We start from the raw sequence: 17117 nt of genomic DNA, 5'->3' as shown, positions 1-17117 counted from the left end.
TATCCTCCACTCACGACCATCAGATCGCGATGGTAATGCATCTGGAGCGCAATTGGGACCACTTGTGAAGTGTGAAGAGGAAAACAATTGGAATGTAATCCTTATTTTGAACCGGACCTACTTGGCGCAATAAACCTCGCTAAACAAACTGGGGCAAAAATTGTCGGTCACTCAAACGAAAGCCTTATGTGCCGCCAGAAAAGAGAAAGCTGGCCGGACAATGACGACAACGGTGGCATAACGGTGATAAGGACGTCATCTCGTCTCCAACGTGACAACGACGACGGCATGAAACTCACACCCTTTGGAAGGCAACCTCAGCCGATCTACGGCATAAGCTAAAACCAGTGCAACGCACTTTTCAAAGCTGCTGCGGCCTTCTGCGATGACATGACGACAAGATCAGCCACAGGTTCCGGCTGCAATACCATATAAAGTGCATGAGCTGAACCTATTACAGCTATCACCATGCAATTGGTGAGACACAACCCTCCGAAAAGCGGCCACACACGTGCGCCTAGTCGAATCAAATCAGCAAGCTCCAACGGAAACAGGATTCTCGACCGCGAACGCGACAGCAGCGCTCATTGTGCACCTAGCGTCATTCCGCCGCAACCGTTCCACCCGGTATCGCTTTCCAACTGGGATGCGAGAGGGCCAACTGACCCTCTCTCTAACATCTCCTTCCTTCTTGCTACTCCCTTCCCCTTCCGGGGGGCTCCGGTCGGTGGCAGAGCGCGGGGTTCGTAAGCCACGCCGAGCAGGCAAGCCCCTAGCTCTCCCAGAACGGAAGGAAGAGGGGGCGAAAAAAAAAAAAAAAGACTGGAAAGAGAGAGAGAGAGGAGGGAGAGATAAAGCCGGCGGCGTTCGCCTGTTGCGCTTGGCGTCGTCGTCGGTGGCGCGGACGCAGTGCGGAGCAATGAGTGGAGGGTAGGAGCAGCGTGTAGCGCGCGCCGCTTGGACGCCCGCCGCTGCAGGCCAACAGACGAAGCCGCGGCGGCCGCAAGGGCAGCGCGCCGCGCGCAACGCCCGCTCGCTGCTCCTGCTCGTCGCTTCGCCCCCCTCAGCCACACGCTCTCGCCGCCGGCCCGCGGCTCGGAGTTAAACCGTCGCCCGCCGGGGGCAACCAGCCTGCCGCCCGCTACTGCTGTGCTGCTGCTGCAAAGCCTGGGGAGTCCGGCGTCGTCACCGTCGAAACCGCGGAGCAGCCGGTGTCGCAGAGCAGCACACGTCGACCGGTCAGTATAGTGTTGCTTCGCACAGACGTCATCTTTGAGCTTATCATTTTTTTTTATTCGCGATGAGTGCCCTAGATTTGGGTGCCGGAGAAGTGGTGCGTTCGGATCATCTTTGTTTTGGCAACGGCCGTGCTGTAGCGCCATGTCCCTGCTTTCTTTTCTTTCTCTCTCTCTCTTTTTGATGTTGACTGTGACGAGTTGATCTGCGGGCATGCGTGTGAGTGCGCGTGTGGTTAGATTTTTTTTTTTGTTTATTTTAGTGCTGTGCGACCGGTGACCTCGACTTTGAAGCACTGCGTTTTCGGTGCCGCTCTTGCGTTCTTGTGACTGCGGTTGATTTGGTGGAGACTTTAGTGCTTCGTACGTTTTGAATCTACGCTTAGAGACTACCGCCTGTGTTCCGTGACCAAAGGTTTGCCGGTGTAGCCAACTTGGCGGTTACTTTCTTTACACTTTTTTTTCTTTGTTTTGTTTTTTTTATTGCATATGGCGGAGCGGTGTGGGTGATGCTGAAGAAACGGAAATGTGAAAACATGAAGGCATGGCTGTTGGGATGGGTGGGATGGTTTCTTGTGCTAGATTTTCTGCGATTGGATGCGAAGATGCGTCACGCTGTCAATGCAGTCGCCTTCTGCGTAGATGATCGGAGCTTTCGAGAGCGCATGGATTTGACATGCGCAGCCAAGCTTTTGCGGTTGTGAGACTGGGCCGGTGATGTGGAATGAATATACATATAGCTTTCACATGCACTCCCCCTTTGAAAAATGGGGCGCGAGAAATTGCCTCTCGATGTGAGCTGAAGGAAAAAAAAATGAGAGGGAATGCGGGTGCTGTTTTGGTGCATCTCGTGATCTAAATCGGCTCCGGCGGCTGAGAACAAAAATTTTACGGTACACCAGGGCCCGAGTTCACAAAGACTTCTTACGCTAGAATTGTTCGCAAGAAAGAATTTCAGCCAATCTGGATGCAGGATTATTATCTAAGGCGGCCGGTCAATGGCAAAGAACACCTACGAAAGAGAAGTTTTGTGAATCTGGCCCCAAATTTTTGCGCAACAGTTGAATTTCCACTAAGAATGGGCACACGGCCTCGAATTCGAAGCCGTTGGGACCAACACAGTGACGCAATAAATTAGAACCACCATGCACTAACATCACGCGAAGTATTTTTTTTATGGATTCCGTGTACCGTAGTCTAGTGTGGCCGGCGGTATGTAGCTTGCTCTTAAGCTGCCCTTACAAACAGTACAAAAAAAAAAAAAAAGAAAATGTGCGCAATGAAAAGCAATGAGAAAAAAAAATACAGTTAATGTTGCTGTCGTTCAGCCCTCTTTAGTGGGCAGAATCTGAGTTTATAATAACGTGTAGAGATTTCAATTTGCACTGGACAACCGAGGCAGAGATACAGTACCTGTGCGGCTCGTATGCGTAATAATCTGTGAAAGGGAAGGAAACATTATGTGCTACGGAAGCGAATTGAAAAGGTGAATGAATGTATATGAGTGGTACCTAGTTGTATGTTGTGCTGAAAGTCGGAGTTTTATGAGAACCTATCGCTCTAAAACGCATAGCTTGCACTTTTGCCAAGGATGCAGAACGTGCACTATAGCTTGCATATATATGGTAGCCTTTCAAACTATGGCAGAATATTATGAGCCATGTGGAAGCGAGTAGAAATATCACATGGAAACTGCGGCACTGTTGGGCTTTCTTTCGTGTCGAGAATTTCCCGTTTTTGCGCAAAAGAACTTCCGAAACGACGGTCAGTTATATACTGTACTTTGAAGTGTTCCTGTTCTGCGGTCCTTGGGTGCCTCGACGCTTGGGCATCAGTGACGGAATGGTGTGCTCAGCAATTCGGGATTTTTCGTACGGATGCATGCAGTTTCAAATGATAAATTCAGACCACACTGTTCGTTTTCTATTCGTTCGTTGAATATATTCCGGTTTGTTATGTGCTTTTGTTCGCGTATTTTCATTTCTTTCTACTCTCCGAATTCTTTCTTTTTATTAACACAAGCCAACCCAAACATGACTTCAGTTAAAATCATATGAAGCCCAAAGACAATGAATGCCAAGAAAGCATGGCAGCAAATAACTGTTCTACTTAGTTCAAGCGTAAAAAAGAAAAAGGAAACAGGAAAAGACAAGTAGACAAAGAGAAACTTGCCGCAGTATAGGGATTCCAACACACGTTTTCCACTTTGCGCTCGCGATGCTCTACCAGGTGGCTACTGCGGAAGCCGTCCTCCTTTCCACTTTCACGAGTACCAGTGTATCTGTACAGGATGTATGCCTGGGAGTGTTAGCCAGCGCCACTCAGGGTCATGGTGGCGGATACACTTTCCTTGCTTCAGTGACTGTCGGATTCATGCGCATGTAGCAAAAAAAAAAAAAAAGAGCGAGCACGTCGGTTCTCCTCTCGCCTTCTGCAGCTATACCCTCGTCTTTTCTTTATATTTTTTTTGGCAGATTCCGATATACTCTGATTTCTCATACGTGCTACCCGATTCTCGACCGGTTCCCCAGAGTGGGCAGTGTGACAGTGTCACATAACGCTTCAATCTATACCTTGCTGTGGAGTTGTCTCCTGGGGTGAAAAAAATTGGAGTTTTTTGACAATGTACCGATGCCGAAGCGTGTAGCTTGCAATTCGCACTCGGCGACCGGGGCCGAGACGCAGGACGTGTATTGCTGGCATCTTCACTGTTCTGGAAATAGAAAAAAGAAAGATAAAGGATCGGTGCTATGGATGTTGAGAGAGACAGAGAGAGAGAGATACGGCCCGCGAGGAACGCGTTCGTGTGGAGTTTTTCGACGAGGTCGCGACGTGTGCAGCATTGACAGCAGCTGCGGCTGTTTCATCGCGAAATGGCTCCACCCCTCTCGATTGCGAAGCGACGGGTATAGTGTGGATCGCCATCGCCATCATCGTTGGCTGAGCCTGCTTTCTTTTCTTTGTGAGTCCTCGCCTTTCTTTCTTTCTTTCTTTCTTTCTTTCTTTCTTTCTTTCTTTCTTTCTTTCTTAGTGTTTGCTCTTTTCTTGGGGAATAGATCGATCGCAGTGGGATTTGTGTGCGTGCGAAGAACACTGAGACCCCGGAGATTCTTTGGAAGAATTTTGTTTTGTTTTGTTGCAGAGCCGGTGAAGCATGCTGTAGTGTGAAGATAACGACGTGTTACGTAACCTAACGAATGTCCCAGCATTTGCCTTGTTAAAACTGTGTGAGTGGTTATTACCTGTTGCCACGACGAAATACCCTTTGTTAACGAATGAAACCATTCAAACGTATATTGTTCTCACAGTTACTTGCACAAATCCCCCCTCCCCCCTTTTAAATTCCCTGCTTGAAGCGTTGCAAGTATCAACGACAGTTACGACGTTTCTCATCTTATGGTTGGTGATCGCGTGCTTGGTAAATAGACCTATGCTAAAAATAGTGACCTTTGTGTGTCATCTTAAGAGGAAAGTGATATTCTTACTCGCGACATTCGTTTCGATTTATCGCTGACAGAGCTAGAGAGACAGATACTGCACGGAGTTGTAAGGTAGGGAGAGCAATTGTGCGAGCGTCCGGTTACCTACCCTACCCGGGGGTGAGAGAAAAGGGAATAAAGAGGGAAAGAGAGTGAAGGCTGCGTGAATTCAGGTCGATGCACATGACTATAAACAGTCCCTGAGGTTGGTGGACTTAATAGCTGCAGTAACGCATGGATAAGCTTTCAGTCTCAGCGACGGGTGTGACCACTGTCCAAGAATGTCGGTGATCCGAAGTCCAGATTGTTTACAAGGCGGTGTGTAAAAAGTGATGCACTGTAGGTAGTACTGCGGACAGGTGCACAACGGGTGTTCGATGCTTTCTTAATATCCACGCGAGTCGCATTTTTGTTTGCTGGTCATTCCAATGCGGAAATTATCGGCGACCTAGCTGCATGGCCAAGTCTTCTTGTACCTCGCCGTTGTAAGCCGGCCTTGAGATAGAAGTTATGTCACTGTGCGAAGAAATAAGCTGTGCGCTGATAAAACTTCTCTTAGATAAGTGTCACACGCCATTGGTCGCCGCCACAGTGGTATCGTTTTGTTATCGCATCGATCACTATCATAAGTCACGGGCGTTTGGATGTCAGGCAATGAGGCGACCCTCTTGCGCAAGGCAGATTCTGCGGATACGGTCCTACGTACTGCGTACCCGAACGTTTATCACGATGCCTACTTTGATGCTCTAGTACTCCGTCGAACATTCTTCGATCTACACTTTTCGCCTGTATTGTACGGAACACTTATTCAGCGTTGAAAAAGCAATTCCCACAAACAGGTATCTCCGAACCTCACTCATTTCTATATTTGCCGTATGTGCATTTCTCGCGTCTTTAAATTTTCTTGCTGGAGCATATCCTACCTAGTTCAGAATAAAAAAGAAGATACCCAGCTTTAAAAGGTAATTTCGGACCGGTATAATGTAATTTTTTACTCTACTCTAGTCCTGTCTTATCTACGACTCGCGACTCTCCAATCCTGATGATAAGTATTGGCAGATCATCACTTAGATCCCTGACGAAGTGATAAAAAGAAGATTTCTGAGTGGTTTCACTCTTGCGTACTCTTTGCTACAAACATAAAATCAACTACATCTTTTAGAATATGACTCGGTAACGTGCATTTAAAAATGATTTATGTTAACATCCCTTGTTTTGAGTATTTGTTTCATCCATTTTTGTTATGCTGATGCCTTATATTTTTATAGTCCGTGTCATGCCTCGCCTGCGTGTGGTTAAGCGTGAAACGCATGCTGTAATATGTTTAAGTGCGAAGCATTTTTTTTGTCTTGTCGTATAGGCAAGGTGAAAGGAAGGTTACTATTGTTTTGAGCGAGCTGAACCTGTGCTGAACTATCAAATCTGGAAATTGTTTCCAGTTTTCGTCCCGAAGAAGAACAGTGCGCCGAGGAAGATCCAATGGCAGAGGCAGATTCCAATCCTGCCACTCTAGCCGAGGCTGTAGGATACCTTGGAAAGTTGCGAGGCATCGTGTCTCAGCAACAAGCTGTGCCAAAGTAGGTGCACAGGAAGATATTCTCTGGAAAACTTTGTTACTTGCGCTTTAAGAGTACCAGTGCAAATGAAAATTACCGATTTTTTTTTCGAAATGAGATAGCAACGTAACTTTTACCACCCTCCATATACCATGACTCCATAATTTGCATTTCCCACTTTCGACGTGAAGTCTTGTGTGCCTTGCGCTGTTACATGTTCTAGTGATTATTCAGTTTAGTGAACTTCCACTTCCAGTTTAGTGAACTGTTTCCTTGGGTCCCTTGAAGTTCACTGAAGTGAGAGTTCACTGTATATATATATATATATATATATATATATATATATATATATATATATATATATATATATATATATATATATATACAGTGAACTCTCACTATACATGTATATATGAACATGAGCGATGCTACCAGGTGAGTAGAACAAGGGCTTTATTTCAACAGTTTAGACCGGTAGAGTGGTCTTCATCACGGCGTACAAAGAAACAGACACAAAAGGACATGTTTTATCTTGTAAACCCTGATGAACACCCCTCTACCGGTCGAAACTGTTGAAACAAACCACTTGTTCTGTTTACCTTGTAGCATCGCTCAAGTCCCTCACTTTTGAAAGCTAGCCCGAATAATTCCTCATATATATATATATATATATATATATATATATATATATATATATATGATAATTTTTTTTAATCAATCAAGGTGACAATGTGGCAGAATGGGTTAATGACGTTAAAAAAATCTTAGTGATGACGGATGTTATTAGATGAGGCGTAGAACGTGTAGTGCTCTGCACTTCCCCACCCGCTCCTCCTCCTGTTAATGTTGTCTCATAGCACTAAAATTTATTCACCTTCCAAGCAAATTCAACGGGTTCCCGCTTTCTCTCCCCTCGTCTGATTTTTGTTTTTTTGCGAGCATATTTCATTTCCAGCGCCGGGCTCACTTCGTTACACTGACCAAAATTGAAGCAACAGGAGCGTGGTTGAACAGAGCAGCGAGAATAAGGCAGCACATATAAAAGAACAATGAACCAGAAAATATAGGGAGAAAGAAAGGCGCCCGGCATTCGCATTCTTTTTTTTTCGTTTTCTTATCATCAAAGGTCACTGTCTCAAGAGAGGCAGCGGAGGTGGTTCGTTTGCTCGTAACAAGTTTACTCAAATTGACTGCAAACTCGATTCAGTGTCCTTTTTTCGAAGGGGCCAAGTCTTACACTATTTTCACCTCCCACACACACTCCAGTTATTCTTTTTTAATCCCTTGCCGGCCTTCACTTTCTGAAAGGCGGGTAGAGGTCTCTGCGCGCTGCGCTGATACATCTTCTCCCCTTTCACTTTGCACCAAACTCACGTCAACTCCTCATATAGCCAGAAAGCATTGCCCGCACGCGTTGCCGCGTCGCGTTGTAGTTCCGTGCAGTGGGGATTATGATGGGGAAGATTTTTCTGCAGAGCGAGGACTCGCATGACACATTCTACCGCACTTACCTAGTATGGTAGAACATGAGCACCGTCCCATTCGATGATGATGATGATGATTTTCATGACCTTTGAAACGGGGCGGAGACAAATAGTCTCCTAGCCCGCTTAATTTAATCAGGTTTTAGTACATCTATAGCTATCTAGCGTTTCGCCGAACTGATCTCGATCTTAACTTTTGCATTTAAAACGTTCATCACTATACAACACATTTACCTACACTTGCAATGACTCCGGTTGTATCAATCTTAGCCTTGCTTTTCGTCCATCAATACTCAAATCGTCTCTTACTTATCTTGACTGCTGACCAGTTACCTCTTCCACCTTCTTTGAATCCCTGTGCTTTTGGAAGGTCGACACTCCCTACGGGTCTCTCTGGGTGAATATCTCAGCATTCCGTTACGATGTGCTGACTCGTATCCGGGCTTTTCCTTTCTTTATCTTTTTTTTTTTGCAGCGCACGAACTGGTAACACAACGACATCTAGGAATGCGAAGTAATACTATGGAGGATGGATTTGAACCGGCTCGCAACTGGCTGCGCGCCATCCATTTGACGTCTACACAAACGGTTTATCATTAACACAATAGCTTTCTGTCACTGAGGAGTTTTAGGGAGTTGATAGATGAATTGTAACTTTACTGAACCACCAGTTATTTGGCCTGCGCGGCTCCATTTCTTCCTCTTAATGTCAACCTGAATATCAACTATTCCCGTTTGCACTCTGATCCACACAGCTCTCTTCCGTTCTGTTACACTTTACGCCTAACATTTTTCGTTCCATCGCTCTTTGTGCGGTCCTTAACTTGTTCTCGAGCTTCTTTATTAACCCTCCAAGTTTCTGCGCCATACGTTAGCAACGGTAGAATGCAATGATTGTAGAGAGAGAGAGAGCAAGCGAGAGAGGAAAGGCAGGGAGGTTAACCAGAAGTCAGTTTCCGGTTTGCTACCCTACACTGGGGTGGGGGATAAAGGGGTTGGAGAGAGTGCAAAGAGAGAGAGAGAGAGCGAAAAAAAAAACAGAAAAAAAAAACACAGGCATTGGTAACAAAGGAGGCGTTCCAGTCACAGACGTTCACACAGGCCAGTGGACTTCAGGAACCGCAGGAGCGCTTGCACGGCCTTCTGATGCGATGTTGAGTCGCGTCGATGTTGCAGAATTGTTTCTTCCGATAACGGCTGGTCATCCAACTGGTTCAGCACGACGGAGAGCGATTGTCTCTGCACACTGTATTGTGGGCACTCACAAAGAACATGACGAATCGTTTCCGCGTCTCCACAATTGTCACATGCTGCACTGTCGGCCATCCCTATGCGGAACGCGTAGGCATTGGTGAACGCGACGCCCAACCATAGCCTACACAGAAGGGTCGCATCTCTTCGGGGAAGTCTTGTTGGAAGTCTAAGGCTTAAGGTTGGATCCAAGGTGTATAATCGGGCGTGCATAAAATGTGGTTTATTCCAGTCTGATGAAGTGCATTGGCGTGCAAGCAGGCGGAGCATCCTTGCAGCATCTGTCCTAGACAGCGGGATCGATAGGCGGTTGTCTTGTTCATGAGCTAAACGAGCAGCTTGATCGGCACGTTCATTGCCAATAATTCCACAGTGACTTGGCAGCCACTGAAAGATTATTTCGTGTCCTTTTTCAGTCAGGTGATGTATGGCCTCTGTGATTTCGAAAACCAGCTGTTCCTGTGGACCGCGCCGTAAGGCTGACAGTAAACTCTGCAGTGCCGTCTTCGAGTCGCAGAAAACGGACCATTTGTGTGCTGGTTCATCATTAATAAAATGTAGTGCGACTCGAAGCGCTGCCAGTTCTGCTGCCGTTGACGTTGTCAAGTGAGATGTTTTCATCTTGATAGTGGTGGCTTTTTCTGGGATAACGACAGCGGCGGTAGAGCTGTTCTGCAAGACGGAACCGTCGGTGTATATGTGGGTGTAATTCCGGTACTTTTCATATAATAGGAGTAAGGTAAGCTGTTTAAGAGCCGGCGATGACATATCTGCTTTTTTCCGGACGCCAGGTACTGTCAGGATGATCGTTGGCTGAATGAGGCACCAAGGAGGAGTGGAAGGTCTCGCGGCAGGTGTGAAGCAAGATGGTATAGCCTCACGATGTGCGGATATCATTCGGCAGAACGAGGCGTGTGGTCTCTCCGCAGGTAGAGAGGCTAGATGGTGGCAAGGAGTCCGTGCAAGGTGCCTTACGTGCATTCGTATTGCTTCAACTGCGATGTGGGTCTTTATGAGGTGGTCTCTGGCGATTGCAATAGTTGCCGCCGTTGACGCACTTCGAGGAAGACCTAGACAAATCCGCAGCGCCTGGGCCTGCACACTTTGTATGGTACGTAGGCTTGTTGTACTTGCGTTAGTCAATGCTGGCAAGCTGTACCGCAAGAAGCCAAGAAAAAGTACTCTATATAATCGAAGCATAGCGCTTGTCGACATTCCCCAGGTCTTTCCAGCGAAGAATTTCAAAAGGTGACAGACGCCTGTCAACCGTTTTTTCATGTACAATACATGGGGGCTCCATGAAACGTCTCTGTCAATAATGACACCCAGGAATTTATATGACCGTACAAATGGTATCATCTGACCATTGATTAACACACTGTAATGCGTCATAGGCTTACGCGTAAATGCCACAAGTGCACATTTGTCAGATGAAATCTCCAGGCCTTGATTTCGGAGATAGTGTGCAGTCTGAGTGGCAGCTTTTTGGAGCCTGGCACGCAGCTGTAGGCGTGTCACTCCGGACGCCCAAACGCATATGTCGTCCGCGTACATTGATAATTTAACTGTGTTTGGAAGGTGATGAAGGAGACCAATCAGCGTAAGGTTAAACAACGTAGGGCTCAGTACGCCACCTTGGGGGACGCCACAGTAGGTGTAATGCAAAGAAGTGCGGCCGTCCTCGGTGCTCACAAAGAAAGATCGCATAGAGAGATAGCTATGAATCCATCGGAACATCCGACCACCGAGGCCTATCTCTTCGAGAGCGGCGAGGATGGATTCATGTGTAACGTTGTCGTACGCACCTCTGACGTCGAGGAACAAAGAAGCGCACAGACGTTTACACCCTTTTTGGTGCTGAACATAGGTAACCAGGTCGACGACATTATCAATCGACGAGCGGCCGCGTCGGAATCCTGCCATGGCATCTGGGTAGACGTTGTGGTATTCCAAGTACCACTCCAAGCGTCCGAGGATCATCCGCTCCATCACTTTTCCCACGCAGCTCGCCAATGCAATCGGGCGATACGAAGAAAGTTCCAACGGAGACTTTCCAGCCTTCAGTAGCGGAACTATGCGACTAGTCTTCCAGCTTGTGGGAAGTGTGCCAGCTCGCCAGGATTCATTATAGATTTCAAGAAGAACACTCCTCGCCCGCTCACCGAGATGACACAGAGCTCTGTAAGAAATTCCGTCAGGTCCGGGTGACGACGTGTGTCTGCACAAAGCTAGCGCCGCCTTGAGTTCATGGATTGAAAATGGAAGATCCATGCGGGGGTCACGTGGTGCCGGGAAGCTGATGAAACGTGATAAGTTGTTGGAAGCTGTGTGCTGCCCGGATAATCTGGCACAGAAGTCTTCTGCGACCTCAATATCTGGTCGTTGTTGGAAGAGGGCCAGAGCCTTGAATGGAGACTGTTGTACGGGTGGCGTCCTGAGCCCTCGCACCGTCCTCCATAAGTGCGATAGGGGCTTGCGAGGGTCCAACGATTCACAGAAAGCAGTCCAGCGTTGTGACTCTAGCTTATCTAACCGGCGCTGGATCTTCTTTTGTAGGCGTCTAGCGGTCCGTAGATCGTCCATTGACTTCGTGCGTCGGTATCTACGTTCGGCACGTCGCCGTATAGCTCGAAGTCGCTCTAATTCTACGTCAAATTCAGTGAATTTCGAAGAGCGCATTAGAGTACGTGTACTGTCTTGCACTGTGGTTTTGATTATTTCTTCCAAATTATGTAATAAATTACCTTGACATTGGTCTTCAATAACAGCCTGGAATTTGGGCCAGTCCACTCTTCGGATGGTATCACTTGATTTCGACGACGACAGTCCTCTGATCTTGACATATGTGGGAATATGGTCACTCCCGTGCGTTTCAATGTCCGTAAACCATCCTGTACGCCTGACGAGACTTCGTGATACGAAGGCCAAGTCAAGACAGCTGCTGTATGTGCAGCCGCGTAAAAAAGTAGGACTGCCGTCATTTAAAACCCAGAGCTCGCTGTCGGAGGCGAATGATACCAAGGCTCTGCCTTTCGCGTTGATTTTCGTACTTCCCCAGATTGTATGATGTGCGTTGAAGTCCCCGATGATAATCCATGGATCAGGCGTTGCTGACAGGATATCTCGTAATCTTTTGGAGTCAAATCTACTTGATGGTGATAGGTACGCACCAACAACAGTGACGGTAAGTCTTTTCTTCTTTACTGTTAAGCATACGTATTGGTTATCGTCATGAGGTGGCACAGGTTGAAGAATGTAAGTGAGGTCACGGCGAATAAACACCATAACCTTGCTTTTTTCACCACTAGTTGATGACATAAATGATTCATAGCCGGATAGCCTGATTGAGTTCGATAAATTCGGCTCACAGATGATGATGATGGGAAACCTGTTGGCGTACACGAACCGTCGGAAATCGGCGATGCGCGATCGTAGTCCCCGGGCATTCCACTGGAAGATTGCTGCTTTTCGGACCTCCTCTCGAAAAGACAGCTGCTGGTGAGCCATGATTTACTCAAGGGCTGCCAGCACCGGACTTAGTGTGTCCAGTACTTGCAGTGCACTTTTGGCTGACGTTGTGTGCATGTTGCTCAGCAACACGCGAATGGCATTCATTAAGGATCGCAGTAGCGATACCACTTGCTGATCTGTATGTCGCACCTCATCCGATGGAGCAGCTTGCTGTACTGGATGTGGCACTTGCTGCTGCGTATCAATAGGTCGTGTACTTGGAAGCGGTGGCCATTCATCTGTAGAGAGACGTCTCGTAGTTTTCTGCCGTCCTGTGTCAGCGTTTGCTGCGCTGGGAACTGCAGGTGACTTTGTTACTTGAAGAGGTAACGCATTTTTCGAAGCTGGCGCAGTCCTACGTGAGGACCGTCGGCGGCGGCGGCGTCTACGTCGCACTGCTTCAGCGGCCTCCTTGTGGGTGGAACTGTCCCGTACCATTTGTTTGAGCACAGAACATTCCTTCCTAATCTTCGGGCAGTCTTTGGATGAAGCACTGTGAGCGCCTTGACAGTTAGGGCACTTCAAAACAGTCGCATTACAGTTTTGTTCTGAGTGTGGCTCGGCGCATCGGGGACATGTGGCTGAATTCGTGCAAACGCCCTTCACATGGCCGATCCTCTGGCAGTTATAACATTGCAGCGGTTTTGGAACGAATGGTCGAACCGGGTGGCGGAAGTGGCCAACCTTCACGTAGGAAGGAAGGCAATCACCCTTGAACGTTAATTTCACACAACGTGTCTTGCCAAGACGGCCAACGTGCACAATAACGTTGCTCTCACTTGCTGGTTTTATGAGCACTGGAAGGTCTGTGTCAGGGATCTCAATGTCAATGTCATAAATGACTCCTGCAATGATGGTACCATCCGCTGGGACAATGGATCGAACCCTTATGTTGCCCAGCTGCGTTATACGCTGCAGAGGGCTCAGCGCACTCGTGGTCATCACGTCGACGGCTAAGACGTTTTTCCGCGTGTTTATCCTCACATCCTTGATCTCGTTTGGTACAGTGTTCTCAAGAAACAAAGACAGTGCTTGCCTGTTGAGGACGCGCAGATTGTCTGTCGAGTGCTCTGGCACAAACAGGACGGTATGAGGCCATCGTTGAGGTGCAGTTTTTACGGTGAACGAACTTGACACCGAAGATGCATTGACGATCCTTCGCTTGGCTTTACGGTGCAAGACAGGTTCAAAGCCGTCTTGCGATGACTCGTCAGCAGAGGCGGAGTACAGTTCAGTATCCTCGCTGTCGCTAGATGTATTTCCGCGCTTCCTCGAAGCGATTCCCGTTGATGAACCGGAACCGGACGGGGCCTCGGGAGGTTGCACAGCCATCACCGCGAGATGTGGGGCGGCAGGCCCCACAAAACCAGTGAAAAGTCCAGAAAAGCAGAGAGACGGGCAGGTTGTGTTCCACAAAAGAAGCACTTCGTCGTCGTCGTCGACGTAGACGACGTGACGACGTGACGACGTCGACGTCGTCGACGTGATTGTAGACTTTTCTATTCAAGGATAGGCGGTAAGCTGCCGCTGATGATTTGGTAATGCCTGCCGCATGCGCTCCAAGCCATTTTTATTCTTCTATAAATTTTCTTCTCACAACCAGAAGTCCCTGTGATTGACCTAGATAGACGTACTTTTCACAGGAGCTGACTGCCGATCACAAATTCTTGTTCTCTTCATAGGCTATTGAACATTACCTGTGTCTTATGCATATCAATCTTAAACCCTACTCCTGCACTTTATCGAATAACGTAAATTAGAGTAAAAAAAATGGGTACCAAGGAAAAGACAGCATAGTCACAGACGACAGAAATGTAGGTGGAGTGATGATATTAGAGAACTTCCAGGCACGATCTCAAATCAGCTAGCTGAAGTCAGGGGTAATTGCAGATCACTGGGAGAGGCGCGCCTTCATCCTGTAGTGAACATAAAGACAGGCTGACAATGATGATGACGAGATAGATTCTACAGTTTCACAGATGAGGATTGTATTCATTGACGAATTGACAGAGGTTGATTGAAAGGCAGCTCTGTATCACAGATAAATTTTAGAACAGATTGATAGAGGAGAAGGCTTCACGCTATCAGACCTGACGAATTGGATAAACTTTATATAGACGATTCCGTCTGCTATCGCGCCTACATTCATTGACAACCCCAAAGGTTATCATCATGATAATCAACATCATCACCGTCTTGGGCCTGCTGACACCATCCTATGCCTGCGAATTTCCTAATTTCATCTCACCACCTAGTTCTCTGCCGTCCTCTTAACAGACCATCGGTTATCGGCCCAACAAATTACATGGCCTGCCCAACTCGATTTCTTACGCGCAAGAGTAGCTGCCCCGTCTGCGAAATCGGCGAAATTATGTTTGTCGCAGATAGGGAAGCGAGCGCTGGAGGAGGAAGGCGCCTGGAGGTGGAGAAGAGAATCGCCGTGTTCGTGCCCTTTCCGTTTGTGATTCCGCGGTGGTCGCTGGCGCATGTTCGTGGCCTCCATACGCTTGCGCGTATCCCGCGCTCTTGAAGTGAAATGTCGCTGTAACTTTGTATCTTAATGTCAACAAGAATATTGGCTGCCCTCTTTTCTCTCTAATCCACACCGCTGTCTTCCTGTCTCTCCATGATTTGTCGTCTTTACTGTCCCTTTAAGGCAAACGTAATTCTTAGTGCAAGATATATTTTTTTTTTCGATCGGCCTCCATCACCACTGCCGCGAATCCAACCCTCGACGCTGCCTTGAGGCAGCAGAACGCCGTAGTCACTAAGCCACCGCGGGCGGGTCATGTGAAGCCCGCTGACGTATACGCGCTCGAGACTTTACCCTGCAGTTCGTGGCGCTGCGTTTTAATATACTTGATACCATATGCCATTTTGAAAGAAGGAGCCGCGTTTTAATTACGTCCGTGGTGGAAAAGAAGTACAAATTCATTGCTTCCCTCGGGCCACCAGTAATTGGCGCGATCGAATGTCACCTTTATGTGCCGCTGTCGCTAATGGAACCGACGGGGGTGTTAGTAATTAGGCAAGACGCCTACCACGGGCGTGATATTGGCGGTAATTATTTGAAGATTATTCAAGAGGCATTATCCGGCTAATTAGGCAGCGGTTACTTCTTCTTTACCTTCTTGTTTTCTTTCAGTGGGACCGGAAGAATTTATGATGTGAGAGAATAAAGCTCGCGTCAGCTTCTCGTCGTTGTGCCATCAAGCAAAACTACAGTCTTCCGGCCCACCTACGGTGTCTTGCCAGAAAGGACAGAAAGAAAGAACGAGATAACGAAAAAGAAATAAACAAAGAAAAGGTGTTTTTTGTAATGATATAGAGCCATTAAGTAAAGTAATGGCTAAGACAGGCACAGTACGAACGTAATGGGGCATTCTGCGTACATGCGTCCGCGTGGGCCCGGATATACTCTAATCATCATCATCATTCTTGTAGTTATCGCCGTCGTCTTCATCACCATTATCAAGCGCTGACGTGCGATGGAAGAAAGCGTCCCCTCGTAATGACGTAGGTGCCTTAGGTAGAGCAATGACTCAGAGCAGTGCGGATGTCATTGGACACTGCGTGGCGTGGATGACTGGGCGGACACTAATTGTTACCCAAGATGTGACGATTGACTATTCATCAGGTTGGAAGCTCGGGCAGTTGGTTCAGCAGTAGTAACGGTAAAACAGTGAAAAATACATCGGCAAATGAGAAGACGTGAGACACCCAGCTTAGGTCTTCCTTTCCGTCCATGTTCCTCGCGTCAGTCGGCCGTTTATGATCTCTGTTTAAGAAGGTTTTACTTACAAGCTAATTCCGATCCCTTGGGGTTCTGTAACGTTCATGACGATGTAATAACACGAGTGGTTTCGTATTTCGCCTTTAACGGTGCGCTGAAGTCACGGCCGCAAAATCAATCCCGTGACCTCGTGCTCGTGTAGTCCAACAATAGCTGATGCGTAGATAGAGCGACCACTTTTGTTTCGACACCAGGATTCCAGGTTGATGCGCTCTGTGGCGCCGTCTCCCCGGCGTTCACCGCGTAAATTGGTGGCCGTTGATAATGAAAATAATAAATGCAAATGAGGGACGCCGCACGAGTGTGGCTCGTGCTTTGTACATCGGTACGACCTGGCACAATCCCTACGTAAAGCCCTGGTCCGCATCCGTGGTATGATCTGACATCCAAGCTTGGTACTGGCGGTAGGCTTGGTAGAGTCACGTGTTCCACGCATTAGATCGTCTATGTACGTGTGCGTAAAAACCATGCGGATAGTCGTACCAGAAGTCTTTCAAGTAAAGTTATCATAAAAACTCTTAACGAATTTCTTGCAGGTATAGCAACATCCACGTGCAAGCATCGTTCCGACGATTTGTCCGACGAATCGAATGGTGTTGGCGCAGAAGTGTTTACCCCGTAAACACCTAACGCATGCTCGTCAACATCAGCTGATCCGGTGTACACGACTGATCCTGACAACAATGCACACAACCAATTTACATCAATTCCTCGAGAGGTTTTCAACAGGTTTGAAAGGGCCACAGGAGCAATAATTCTTACCCGTAGTCCGACGGATCGAACGGTTCTGAAGATTTAGGTTTAGTACC

At 47.6% G+C, this 17117-nt stretch overlaps 1 protein-coding gene across 1 annotated transcript in view; it reads left to right on the top strand.

Moving 5' to 3' along the window:
- Positions 1–919: 919 nt before the first annotated feature.
- The window catches only part of LOC119453342 (glutamate receptor ionotropic, NMDA 2B-like), a 235642-nt gene continuing 219444 nt past the window's right edge, over positions 920–17117 (top strand). Inside the window, 1 exon segment of the mRNA XM_049667812.1 lies at positions 920–1238. The gene's annotated coding sequence lies outside the window, so the exon portion shown is untranslated.

Source organism: Dermacentor silvarum, chromosome 5, assembly GCF_013339745.2.
Source record: "Dermacentor silvarum isolate Dsil-2018 chromosome 5, BIME_Dsil_1.4, whole genome shotgun sequence".
Lineage (NCBI taxonomy): Eukaryota > Metazoa > Arthropoda > Arachnida > Ixodida > Ixodidae > Dermacentor > Dermacentor silvarum.
Note: the sequence above shows the minus strand (reverse complement) of the source record. Positions and strands in the feature narration are given on the sequence as shown.